Source organism: Pseudophryne corroboree, chromosome 10, assembly GCF_028390025.1.
Source record: "Pseudophryne corroboree isolate aPseCor3 chromosome 10, aPseCor3.hap2, whole genome shotgun sequence".
In the NCBI taxonomy this organism is placed as follows: Eukaryota; Metazoa; Chordata; class Amphibia; order Anura; family Myobatrachidae; genus Pseudophryne; species Pseudophryne corroboree.
In genome coordinates, this window is record NC_086453.1 from 18,709,687 (window position 1) to 18,722,572 (window position 12,886).

Below are 12,886 nucleotides of genomic sequence, written 5' to 3' on the forward strand. Positions count from 1 at the left end.
AGTACTGAGAATCATAAGAAGGAGAGGAGTAAGAACTATACTCGTGGTTCCGGATTGGCCAAGAAGGACTTGGTATCCGGAACTTCAAGAGATGCTCACGGACGAACCGTGGCCTCTACCTCTAAGAAAGGACCTGCTCCAGCAAGGGCCTTGTCTGTTCCAAGACTTACCGCGGCTGCGTTTGACGGCATGGCGGTTGAACGCCGGATCCTGAAGATCCCTACCCTGGTCAAGGCCAGGAAAGACGTAACCGCAAAACATTATCACCGCATTTGGCGAAAATATGTTGCGTGGGGTGAGGCCAAGAAGGCCCCTACAGAGGAATTTCAACTGGGTCGTTTCCTCCATTTCCTGCAAACAGGACTGTCTATGGGCCTAAAATTAGGGTCCATTAAGGTTCAAATTTCGGCCCTGTCGATTTTCTTCCAAAAAGAACTGGCTTCAGTGCCTGAAGTTCAGACATTTGTAAAAGGGGTACTGCATATACAGTCTCCTTTTGTGCCTCCAGTGGCACCTTGGGGATCTCAATGTTGTGTTGAGTTTTCCTAAAGTCACATTGGTTTGAACCACTCACCACTGTGGACTTAAAATATCTCACATGGAAGTGACGAGTTAGCCCTGGTTTCAGCCAGGCGGGTGTCAGAATTGGCGGCTTTATCATATAAAAGCCCTTACTTAATAGTTCATTCTGAAAGGACAGAATTGAGGACTCGTCCTCAAATTTTCTACCTAAGGTGGTTTCTGCATTTCACATGAACCAACCTATTGTGGTACCTGCGGCTACTAAGGACTTGGAGGATTCCAAGTTGCTTGACGTGGTCAGGACCCTGAAAATACATGTTTCCAGGACGGCTGGAGTCAGAAAATCTGACTCGCTGTTTATCCTGTATGCACCCAACAAACTGGGTGCTTCTGCTTCTAAGCAGACGATTGCTCGTTGATTTGTAGTACAATTCAGCTTGCACATTCTGTGGCAGGCCTGCCACAGCCAAAAATCTTAAAATGCCCACTCCACAAGGAAGGTGGGCTCATCTTGGGCAGCTGCCCGAGGGGTCTCGGCTTTACAACTTTGCTGAGCAGTTACTTGGTCAGGAGCAAATACGTTTGTAAAATTCTACAAATTTGATATCTTGACTGAGGAGGACCTGGAGTTCTCTCATTCGGTGCTGCAGAGTCATCCGCACTCTCCCGCCCGTTTGGGAGCTTTGGTATAATCCCCATGGTCCTTACGGAGTTCCCAGCATCCACTAGGACGTCAGAGAAAATAAGAATTTACTTACCGATAATTCTATTTCTCGTAGTCCGTAGTGGATGCTGGGCGCCCATCCCAAGTGCGGATTGTCTGCAATACTGGTACATAATTATTGTTACCAAAAAATTCGGGTTATTGTTGTAGTGAGCCATCTTTTCTAGAGGCTCCTCTATTATCATGCTGTTAACTGGGTTCAGATCACAAGTTGTACAGTGTGACTGGTGTGGCTGGTATGAGTCTTACCCGGGATTCAAAATCCTTCCTTATTGTGTACGCTCGTCCGGGCACAGTATCCTAACTGAGGCTTGGAGGAGGGTCATAGGGGGAGGAGCCAGTGCACACCAGGTGATCCTAAAGCTTTCTTTAGATGTGCCCAGTCTCCTGCGGAGCCGCTATTCCCCATGGTCCTTACGGAGTTCCCAGCATCCACTACGGACTACGAGAAATAGAATTATCGGTAAGTAAATTCTTATTTTCTCTTCACATCAAATAAATCTTTCGCTTTTACTATAGATTTCCGTAGAGAGAAACAACCATGAGTTTCATATAAATATGCTGTTCAGCAATAAAATATATATATGACACATAACAATAAGTCGTGCAAGTGTCTGTCCGTTGCCTATTGTGGGGTCTGTCTGCATAGCGAGTAAGGCTCTAGCGCAGACTACAAATAATTTTTAAAAATCCTATGTTAAGCATTGGCAATTCAAATTACAAGAGCGGTAACATCGGAGTCTCGGAAGTTACTCCGCCAGCTCTAACAAAAGACAGTTGTTGACTGGTCTTATAATTTAATGCACAATTCTATGTCAAATCTCACACCGATAACTACCAGTGAGAAGGGTACATTAGACCAGCACTCAGATAGGGCGGGGTTTTTGACAACCATACATTGCTAAATCCCAGTGAGTCAATGTCTCCATTTTTTACAGAGACTGAGTAGACTCTAACCACTATTTCTCTATCGTCCTAGTGGATGCTGGGGTTCCCAGGGGGAATAGCGGCTCCGCAGGAGACAGGGCACAAAAAGTAAAGCTTTATGATCAGGTGGTGTGTACTGGCTCCTACCCCTATGACCCTCCTCCAAGCCTCAGTTAGATTTTTGTGCCCGGCCGAGAAGGGTGCAATCTAGGTGGCTCTCCTAAAGAGCTGCTTAGAAAAGTTTAGCTTAGGTTTTTTATTTTACAGTGAGTCCTGCTGGCAACAGGATCACTGCAACGAGGGACTTAGGGGAGAAGAAGTGAACTCACCTGCGTGCAGGATGGATTGGCTTCTTGGCTACTGGACATTAGCTCCAGAGGGACGATCACAGGTACAGCCTGGATGGTCACCGGAGCCTCGCCGCCGGCCCCCTTGCAGATGCTGAAACGAGAAGAGGTCCAGAATCGGCGGCCGAAGACTCCTCAGTCTTCTTAAGGTAGCGCACAGCACTGCAGCTGTGCGCCATTTTCCTCTCAGCACACTTCACACGGCAGTCACTGAGGGTGCAGGGCGCTGGGAGGGGGGCGCCCTGGGAGGCAAATGAAAACCTTTTTTGGCTAAAAATACCTCACATATAGCCTCCGGGGGCTATATGGAGATATTTAACCCCTGCCAGAATCCACTAAAGAGCGGGAGACGAGCCCGCCGAAAAAGGGGCGGGGCCTATCTCCTCAGCACACAGCGCCATTTTCCTCACACAGCTCCGCTGGTCAGGAAGGCTCCCAGGCTCTCCCCTGCACTGCACTACAGAAACAGGGTAAAAAAGAGAGGGGGGGGCAAAATTGTGGCAAAACTATATTATTAAAGCAGCTATACAGGGAGCACTTATTATAAGGCTATCCCTGTCATATATAGCGCTTTTGGTGTGTGCTGGCAAACTCTCCCTCTGTCTCCCCAAAGGGCTAGTGGGGTCCTGTCTTCGTTAAGAGCATTCCCTGTGTGTCTGCTGTGTGTCGGTACGTGTGTGTCGACATGTATGAGGACGATATTGGTGTGGAGGCGGAGCAATTGCCAAATATGGGGATGTCACCTCCTAGGGGGTCGACACCAGAATGGATGCCTTTATTTATGGAATTACGGGATAGTGTCAACACGCTAAAGCAGTCGTTTGACGACATGAGACGGCCGGACAATCAATTAGTGCCTGTCCAGGCGCCTCAAACACCGTCAGGGGCTGTAAAACGCCCTTTGCCTCAGTCGGTCGACACAGACTCAGACACAGGCACTGATTCCAGTGGCGACGGTGACGAATCAACCGTATTTTCTAGTAGGGCCACACGTTATATGATTTTGGCAATGAAGGAGGCGTTACATATTGCTGATACTACAGGTACCACAAAACAGGGTATCATGTGGGGTGTGAAAAAACTACCTATAGTTTTTCCTGAATCAGATGAATTAAATGAGGTGTGTGATGAAGCGTGGGTTGCCCCCGATAAAAAAATGCTAATTTCAAAGAAGTTATTGGCTTTATACCCTTTCCCGCCAGAGGTTAGGGCGCGCTGGGAAACACCTCCTAGGGTGGACAAGGCGCTCACACGCTTATCAAAACAAGTGGCGTTACCCTCTCCTGAGACGGCCGCACTTAAAGATCCAGCAGATAGGAGGATGGAAAATATCCAAAAAAGTATATACACACATACAGGTGTTATACTACGACCAGCTATAGCGACAGCCTGGATGTGCAGTGCTGGGGTAGCTTGGTCAGAGTCCCTGATTGAAAATATTGATACCCTGGATAGGGACAATGTTTTACTGTCTTTAGAGCAAATAAAGGATGCATTTCTTTATATGCGTGATGCACAGAGGGATATCTGCACACTGGCATCACGGGTAAGTGCTATGTCCATTTCGGCCAGAAGAAGTTTATGGACGCGACAGTGGTCAGGCGATGCGGACTCAAAACGGCATATGGAAGTTTTGCCGTATAAAGGGGAGGAGTTATTTGGTGTCGGTCTATCGGATTTGGTGGCCACGGCTACAGCCGGGAAATCCACCTTTTTACCTCAAGTCACTCCCCAACAGAAAAAGACACCGACTTTTCAACCGCAGCCCTTTCGTTCCTTTAAAAACAAGAGAGCAAAGGGATATTCATATCTGCCACGAGGCAGAGGAAGGGGGAAGAGACAGCAACAGGCAGCTCCTTCCCAGGAACAGAAGCCCTCCCCCGCTTCTACAAAAGCCTCAGCATGACGCTGGGGTTTCTCAAGCGGACTCGGGGGCGGTGGGGGGTCGTCTCAAGAATTTCAGCGCGCAGTGGGCTCACTCGCAGGTAGATCCCTGGATCCTGCAGATAATATCTCAGGGGTACAGGTTGGAACTAGAGACGGATCCACCTCGCCGTTTCCTGAAGTCTGCTTTACCAACGTCCCCCTCCGACAGGGTGACGGTCTTGGAAGCCATTCACAAGCTGTACTCTCAGCAGGTGATAGTCAAGGTACCCCTTTTACAACAAGGAAAGGGGTATTATTCCACTCTATTTGTGGTACCGAAGCCGGATGGCTCGGTAAGACCTATTCTAAATCTGAAATCCTTGAACCTGTACATAAAGAAGTTCAAGTTCAAGATGGAGTCACTCAGAGCAGTGATAGCGAACCTGGAAGAAGGGGACTTTATGGTATCCTTGGACATCAAGGATGCGTATCTCCACGTTCCAATTTACCCCTCACACCAGGGGTACCTCAGGTTCGTCGTACAGAACTGTCACTATCAGTTTCAGACGCTGCCGTTCGGATTGTCCACGGCACCTCGGGTCTTTACCAAGGTAATGGCCGAGATGATGATTCTTCTTCGAAGAAAAGGCGTATTAATTATCCCATACTTGGACGATCTCCTAATAAGGGCAAGGTCCAGAGAACAGCTAGAGATGGGATTAGCACTGTCTCAAGAAGTGCTAAAACAGCACGGGTGGATTCTGAATATTCCAAAATCCCAGTTAATTCCGACAACACGTCTGCTGTTCCTAGGGATGATTCTGGACACGGTTCAGAAAAAGGTTTTTCTCCCGGAGGAAAAAGCCAAGGAGTTATCCGAGCTTGTCAGGAACCTCCTAAAACCAGGAAAGGTGTCTGTACATCAATGCACAAGAGTCCTGGGAAAAATGGTGGCTTCTTACGAAGCAATTCCATTCGGCAGATTCCACGCAAGAATTTTCCAGAGGGATCTGTTGGACAAATGGTCAGGGTCGCATCTTCAGATGCACCAGCGGATAACCCTGTCTCCAAGGACAAGGGTATCTCTTCTGTGGTGGTTGCAGAGTGCTCATCTATTGGAGGGCCGCAGATTCGGCATACAGGATTGGATCCTGGTGACCACGGACGCCAGCCTGAGAGGCTGGGGAGCAGTCACACAAGGAAGAAACTTCCAGGGCGTGTGGTCGAGCCTGGAAACGTCTCTTCACATAAACATTCTGGAACTAAGAGCAATCTACAATGCTCTAAGCCAGGCAGAACCTCTGCTTTAAGGAAAACCGGTGTTGATCCAGTCGGACAACATCACGGCAGTCGCCCATGTGAACAGACAGGGCGGCACAAGAAGCAGGAGTGCAATGGCAGAAGCTGCAAGGATTCTTCGCTGGGCAGAGAATCATGTGATAGCACTGTCAGCAGTGTTCATCCCGGGAGTGGATAACTGGGAAGCAGACTTCCTCAGCAGACACGACCTTCACCCGGGAGAGTGGGGACTTCATCCAGAAGTTTTCCACATGCTGGTAACCCGTTGGGAAAGACCAATGGTGGACATGATGGCGTCTCGCCTCAACAAAAAACTGGACAGGTATTGCGCCAGGTCAAGAGATCCGCAGGCAATAGCTGTGGACGCGCTGGTAACGCCTTGGGTGTACCAGTCGGTGTATGTGTTTCCTCCTCTGCCTCTCATACCAAAAGTATTGAGAATTATACGGCAAAGAGGCGTAAGAACGATACTAGTGGTTCCGGATTGGCCAAGAAGGACTTGGTACCCGGAACTTCAAGAGATGATCACGGAAGATCCGTGGCCTCTACCTCTGAGAAGGGACTTGCTTCAGCAGGGTCCCTGTCTGTTTCAAGACTTACCGCGGCTGCGTTTGACGGCATGGCGGTTGAACGCCGGATCCTAAAGGAAAAAGGCATGCCGGAAGAAGTCATTCCTACTTTGATTAAAGCAAGGAAGGAAGTAACCGCGCAACATTATCACCGCATTTGGCGAAAATATGTTGCGTGGTGCGAGGATCGGAGTGCTCCGACGGAGGAATTTCAACTGGGTCGATTCCTACATTTCCTGCAATCAGGATTGTCTATGGGTCTCAAATTGGGATCTATTAAGGTTCAAATTTCGGCCCTGTCGATTTTCTTCCAAAAAGAATTGGCTTCAGTTCCTGAAGTCCAGACTTTTGTTAAGGGAGTGCTGCATATACAGCCCCCTGTGGTGCCTCCAGTGGCACCGTGGGATCTCAATGTTGTTTTGGACTTTCTCAAATCTCATTGGTTTGAACCACTAAAAACTGTGGATTTGAAATATCTCACATGGAAAGTGACCATGCTACTAGCCCTGGCTTCGGCCAGGAGAGTGTCAGAACTGGCAGCTTTATCTTACAAAAGCCCATATCTGATTTTCCATTCGGACAGGGCAGAACTGCGGACTCGTCCGCATTTTCTCCCTAAGGTGGTGTCAGCATTTCATCTGAACCAACCTATTGTAGTGCCTGCGGCTACAAGCGACTTGGAGGACTCCAAGTTGTTGGACGTTGTCAGAGCTTTAAAAATATACATTTCAAGGACAGCTGGAGTCAGGAAATCTGACTCGCTGTTTATACTATATGCTCCCAACAAGTTGGGCGCTCCTGCGTCTAAGCAGACTATTGCTCGCTGGATTTGTAGTACGATTCAGCTTGCACATTCTGTGGCAGGCCTGCCACAGCCAAAATCGGTAAAAGCCCACTCCACAAGGAAGGTGGGTTCTTCTTGGGCGGCTGCCCGAGGGGTCTCGGCATTACAACTCTGCCGAGCGGCTACGTGGTCGGGTGAGAACACGTTTGTAAAATTCTACAAATTTGATACCCTGGCTAAGGAGGACCTGGAGTTCTCTCATTCGGTGCTGCAGAGTCATCCGCACTCTCCCGCCCGTTTGGGAGCTTTGGTATAATCCCCATGGTCCTTTCAGGAACCCCAGCATCCACTAGGACGATAGAGAAAATAAGAATTTACTTACCGATAATTCTATTTCTCGGAGTCCGTAGTGGATGCTGGGCGCCCATCCCAAGTGCGGATTATCTGCATTACTTGTACATAGTTACAAAAATCGGGTTATTATTGTTGTGAGCCATCTTTTCAGAGGCTCCGCTGTTATCATACTGTTAACTGGGTTTAGATCACAGGTTGTACGGTGTGATTGGTGTGGCTGGTATGAGTCTTACCCGGGATTCATAAATCCTTCCTTATTGTGTACGCTCGTCCGGGCACAGTACCTAACTGAGGCTTGGAGGAGGGTCATAGGGGTAGGAGCCAGTACACACCACCTGATCATAAAGCTTTACTTTTTGTGCCCTGTCTCCTGCGGAGCCGCTATTCCCCCTGGGAACCCCAGCATCCACTACGGACTCCGAGAAATAGAATTATCGGTAAGTAAATTCTTATTTTTATCGTTTCCAAAATGACGCGATCCGCCATTGGTAAATGCGTCTGTGTAAAACATTATAAAAACCCAGAATACATTTGGGTCACTAGACTCTATGTATGGAAACAATGAAAAAGAAGCTGCAGAGTATATTTGTAAAGCTTCTGCTAACGCTGGTTACTTTCATCGTCGCTAGTTTAAGTGCGACAAGGCCAGAACTTGTTGGTCCTAAATTTGATATTCAGCCATTACCGCAGCCAGTATCAAAACGGAAATACTGGTGCCGGCGTTTAATCTCTTTAGACTTCAGTTTTTTCAAAGACAAAACAGTCACGCCTTGTAACGACACGACGCTACAGTCAGCAAGCCAGTGGCTTGATGACCTCTTAGGCATCTCCATGTTCCAATTCTGGAAGCGCGTCTTTACACGTTACATTTGCGGGGTTTCCAGACATCAACTCATGGATGTCTCAGATATTTACAGATTAAAGGACAAGACTGCCTCTGTCGAACGGTTTGGCAGGTTGCCATTTAGTCTCTGCTGGTTTTCAGCTGTTTTTATATCCAGGCAGTAGTACACCAACAGAGTCAGGGTTATTTATTCCCCTCTGTTTGGGGTAACAAAACCAGACAGCTCCGTCGCAGTCTCAATCAGCAAGTCACTTAATGCAGTTTGAAAATGGATTTTCTGCGGTTACTATTTGCATATTGGAGCCACAAAATTGCATAATTGCACTTGATCTTCACAATGCGTATTTACCCATTCCGGTTTGGTCATCACAGGTTCTAGCGTTTGCAAAACGCCACAACCATTAACCATTTCACTACCATTTGGCATCGTGTCAACGCCTCGGGTATTTACCAAAGTGATGTTGGTGATGATAGCTCATCTCAGAGTCCTGCCAGTGACAATCGTCCATACTTAGACGATCTGCTCATAAGAACTCTGTCTCAACAGAGTTCCTCTAACTTGCGCTACTAATGTATACTGCGGTGGCAGGTCAAGTTTTAAAAACAATCGCATCTAATTCCGTCTAAACGACGTCAATTCCTAGGTAAGATTATAAATACGGTAAATCAAAGACATTTACCTACTACACCAGCAAGAACAAATGTACATCTAGTAATTGGTGTAAAAGCCACGCACACTAGCGATACATTGGTGTATTCGCCTGTTAACAATAATGATGTGTTTTCAAAGCGCTTTAGTTCGCCGGCCTTCACTCGCGTTTCCCACAGAGGGGCGAGGGTGTATATACTCTGGACAAGAGTCTCAGAGGTTCAGGAGTTGTAGTTAAAAAAGATCAGCGACAGAGTTCTAAAACGGATCACGACAGATTGCTGTCGATAAATGTCCTGGAACTCCGTGCAATTTTCAATGCACTACATGCTTCGCTTTCAGTCTGACCAAGTGCGGTCAGACAACGCAACGGGAGTTGCATACACAAGAACCAAGTAGCCGCATGGCAATGCAGCAGGTAACTCGAATCCTCTATTGCCCACAACACCATTATGGGAGGATGTCAACGGGGTTCATTCCGCGAGTGGACATCTGTTAGACAGATGATCTCGCCCGTCAGGATTTATATCCTGAAAACTGGACAGTAAATCCAGAGGTGTTTCATATGTGAGTACACAAAAGGAGTTACCCTCAGGTATACATGATGGCATCTCGCCACAATTACAAACGCTCAGTATGTGTACAGAACGACAGATCACAAGGGCAGTGGCGGTGGAGTCTCTCACATTCGTGTGGTCATACAGCATCGTGTATCTGGCTCCACCATTTTCCGCTGCTCTCTCCGTTGCGAAAACGGATCATAAGACAGTTCGTCACAGTCATACTAGTGATATCTCATGGGTTTCGGAGAGCTTGCTTCTCGAATCTCCAAGGAATACTGGCACACGATCTTGGTCCGCTCATAATACGTCCAACCTGTTACAACAGGGAACGTTCTTTTACCCCTAGTTACCTAAGTACCTATTACCTATATACCGCGGCTGCGGTTGACGGGGTGGGGGGTTCAGACCGCCCTCTTAAGAAAAGAAATAGGTCATTACAGTATCGGTTATACTTATCATTTTACGAGCTAGTAAGCTGCTTAAGGCAGCTCATTATTACAAATTCATTATTACAAATTTGGTGTGCATATATAGGTGGTAAAGCTCGGAAGTTTCCGACATCATCTTTCAAGTTACCCGTATTCTGTTATTTTACAAACAGGGTGGGATGGAGAACTGCGTTTATCTGCACTGAGGGTGCAGGTATCTGTGTGGTCAACTTATTTTCAAAGACGTTTGACTCTATTGCGTCGGTACACACCTTTATACAAGGTGTCATCAAAGTGCAGCCTCCATTTATCCCACCTACAGCGCCAGGCGACTTGAGGTTGGGTTCACATTTCTTACAGTTTTCATATTTTGAACCCTTACAACAAATGGGGATTAAGTTTCTCACTTGGGAAAACATTTTTCTTCTAGCCTTAGCTTCGGCAAGGGTTTTGTTTTCATATTTGGGTGCCTTGTATTCCAAGCCACCGTATTTACGTTTTCTCATGACAAAGCAATCAGTATACCAATAGTGGTTCCTGTGTTGACAGCACATTCTAGAATTCTGAATGTGGTACACGCATTACGCGTCTATATGTCCCGACCGTCTACAGTACGTAATACGGATACGTTGTTTGTTCTCTATGATGCTGCCAACTGGGGTTAGCCAGTTTTCTCAGCAGACATTATCCAGTTGGATAACAATGACTACAAGTCAGGCTTACTTTAAGGCTAAGTTACAGTCGCCTACGTCAGTAACAGCTCATCCCACAGGTTCTGTGGGAATGTCAGCCCCAGCGGGTCGTGGAGCGTCTACTACGCGGCTACATAGCCTTCAGTGCACCACGTTTGTGCACGTTTACACGTTATGAATGGTTGCGGCATCAGCATCTAGCTTTGGCTGCCTACTGTTACAAGTGTCAAACAGCTCTCCCGCCCACGAGGGAAGCTTTGGTACGTCCCAAGAGTACTCCAGTGACCCCCTAGTGGATGAAGAAGAAAATAGGATTTTGGTACTTACCAGGTAAATCCTTTTCTTTGAATCCATAGGGGGCACTGGACGCCCACCCAGAGCAGTTTACCTTGGTTGTTTAAGCTCAGAGGAGCTTAGGGTAACAGGTTTTACCTTGTTTGTATTACGCTCAAAGGAGCTTATGGTAACACATTTTCACCTTTTTGGTTCAAACTATCAAGGTCTATCGGTTATGCTGTCAACTGTTTAGTTGACATTAACTTTATGGGTCAACTTTGTTGTTGTCCGGTATGTTATAGGAATTCTCCATTGTCAACCTCTCTATAGCAGTTCGCTCAGTAAAAACACTGGGTTCGTACACTGAGGTACTCTGGGATATGGAGGGGTGGAGAGTTCTAAATTTAAATATTCAGTGCCTTTGTTCTGCTACGCCGTCCATATCCCAAGAGTACTCCAGTGCCCCCTATGGATTCAAAGAAAAGGATTTACCTGGTAAGTACCAAAATCCTATTTTTTGTAGCATAAACAGAGACCTACGGTCGTCTGCGCTTGGGTTAACAAGGCCATGGGAACATGGTCTGGACGTATTGTACAGGCTATTGAGGAAAAAAATGGCTTGGAAGAAATTACCCAACTGGCGGAACACATTCGAGAATCAGATTCATACTTGTGTCAAGCCTCTAAGGATATTCGCAGGCTAGCATCACGCATCTCTGCATCAGCCATATCAGCTAGACAGACAGAGAATGGCGAGTAGACTCTGACACCAAGAGGGAGGTAGAATCCATCCTCTTTGGGGGTCAGATGCTTTTCGGTCCAGAGTTAGACCAAGTGTATTTCGCAAGCTACAGCAGGGAAGTCCTCTTTTCTGCCTACTCCTTATACAAGAGCCACTCCACAGGTTAGGAGAGCTTATTCGGGACCAGCGTTTCATTCATTTAGATCACAGTCCTTGCGAGCCCCGAGGAAGAGGTTTCGGTACACAAGTACGTGAGGGCAGAGGTAGAGGCCGCTCACAGGCAGCAGCCAGAAAGCGGTATAAACCTGCTGACAAGACCGTGGCAGAACGGTCTTCCGGCTCACCTGGGATCCCCCTTGGTGCGCACGTCTAGAAGGTTTTCGGGACATCTGGGCCAATGAACGACCTAATCTCCCAGGGGTACAAACTGGATTTTCCACAGAGGCCTCACAGTCAGTTTTTTTACAATGGGATTGCCTCGGTGCCCTCAGAAAGCAATAGCACTACTGCCAGCAATTCAAAAATTGCTACGGTCAGAGGTCATTATTCCGCTTCCCGCCTCCCAGAGAGGAACGGGTTTCTATTCCAATCTTTTTGTCGTTCCAAAACCAGACGGGACGGTCAGACCGATACTCAATTTAAAAGTTTTAAACCGGTTTCTAAGGATCTACAGATTCAAGATGGAATCGATCCAGTCGGTCATTGCAGGCTTAGAACAAGGCGAGTTCATGGTATCCATGGACATAAAGGATGCATATCCCAATCTGGGCCCCTCACCAGGCTTACATAAGGTTCGCACTGGTGACGGATCACTACCAATTCAGGGCCTTGTCGTTCGGTCTATCATCGGCCACAAGAATCTTTACGAAGATCATGGCAATCATCGTTGCAGAATCGGGACTATTGAGGGTCACGATTAGCCTTATCTAGACGATATACTAATCAAGGCATCCTCTCTGGAACAGTTGATCAAGGATGTTCAGACATCTCATCAATTTCTCATTCAACATGGGTGGATTGTGAATTTCCAGAAATCCAACCTCATGCCAACTCAACGGATTCAATTCCTTGGTCTCATCTTGGATACGGTACAATTGACCATATTCCTACCAGAGAACAAGGTCCAGGACCTACAGAGATTAGTGGCTCAGGTACTGAGGTCACAAACTGTTTCTCTACACCTCTGTGTGCAACTTCTCGGGATGATGGTGACGTCTGTCGAAACTCTCCAGTACGGCAGACTTCATTCCCGACCATTACAGATGAACCTCATTGCTCAGGGAGCAAGGTCACACTGGCT

The 12,886-nt window shown here is 47.3% G+C and overlaps 1 pseudogene; it reads left to right on the plus strand.

Annotated features, from left to right (window-relative positions):
- The first annotated feature begins 1,717 nt into the window (after positions 1-1,717).
- On the plus strand, positions 1,718-1,818 carry LOC134967970 (U5 spliceosomal RNA; annotated as a pseudogene).
- The last annotated feature ends 11,068 nt before the right edge of the window (positions 1,819-12,886 follow it).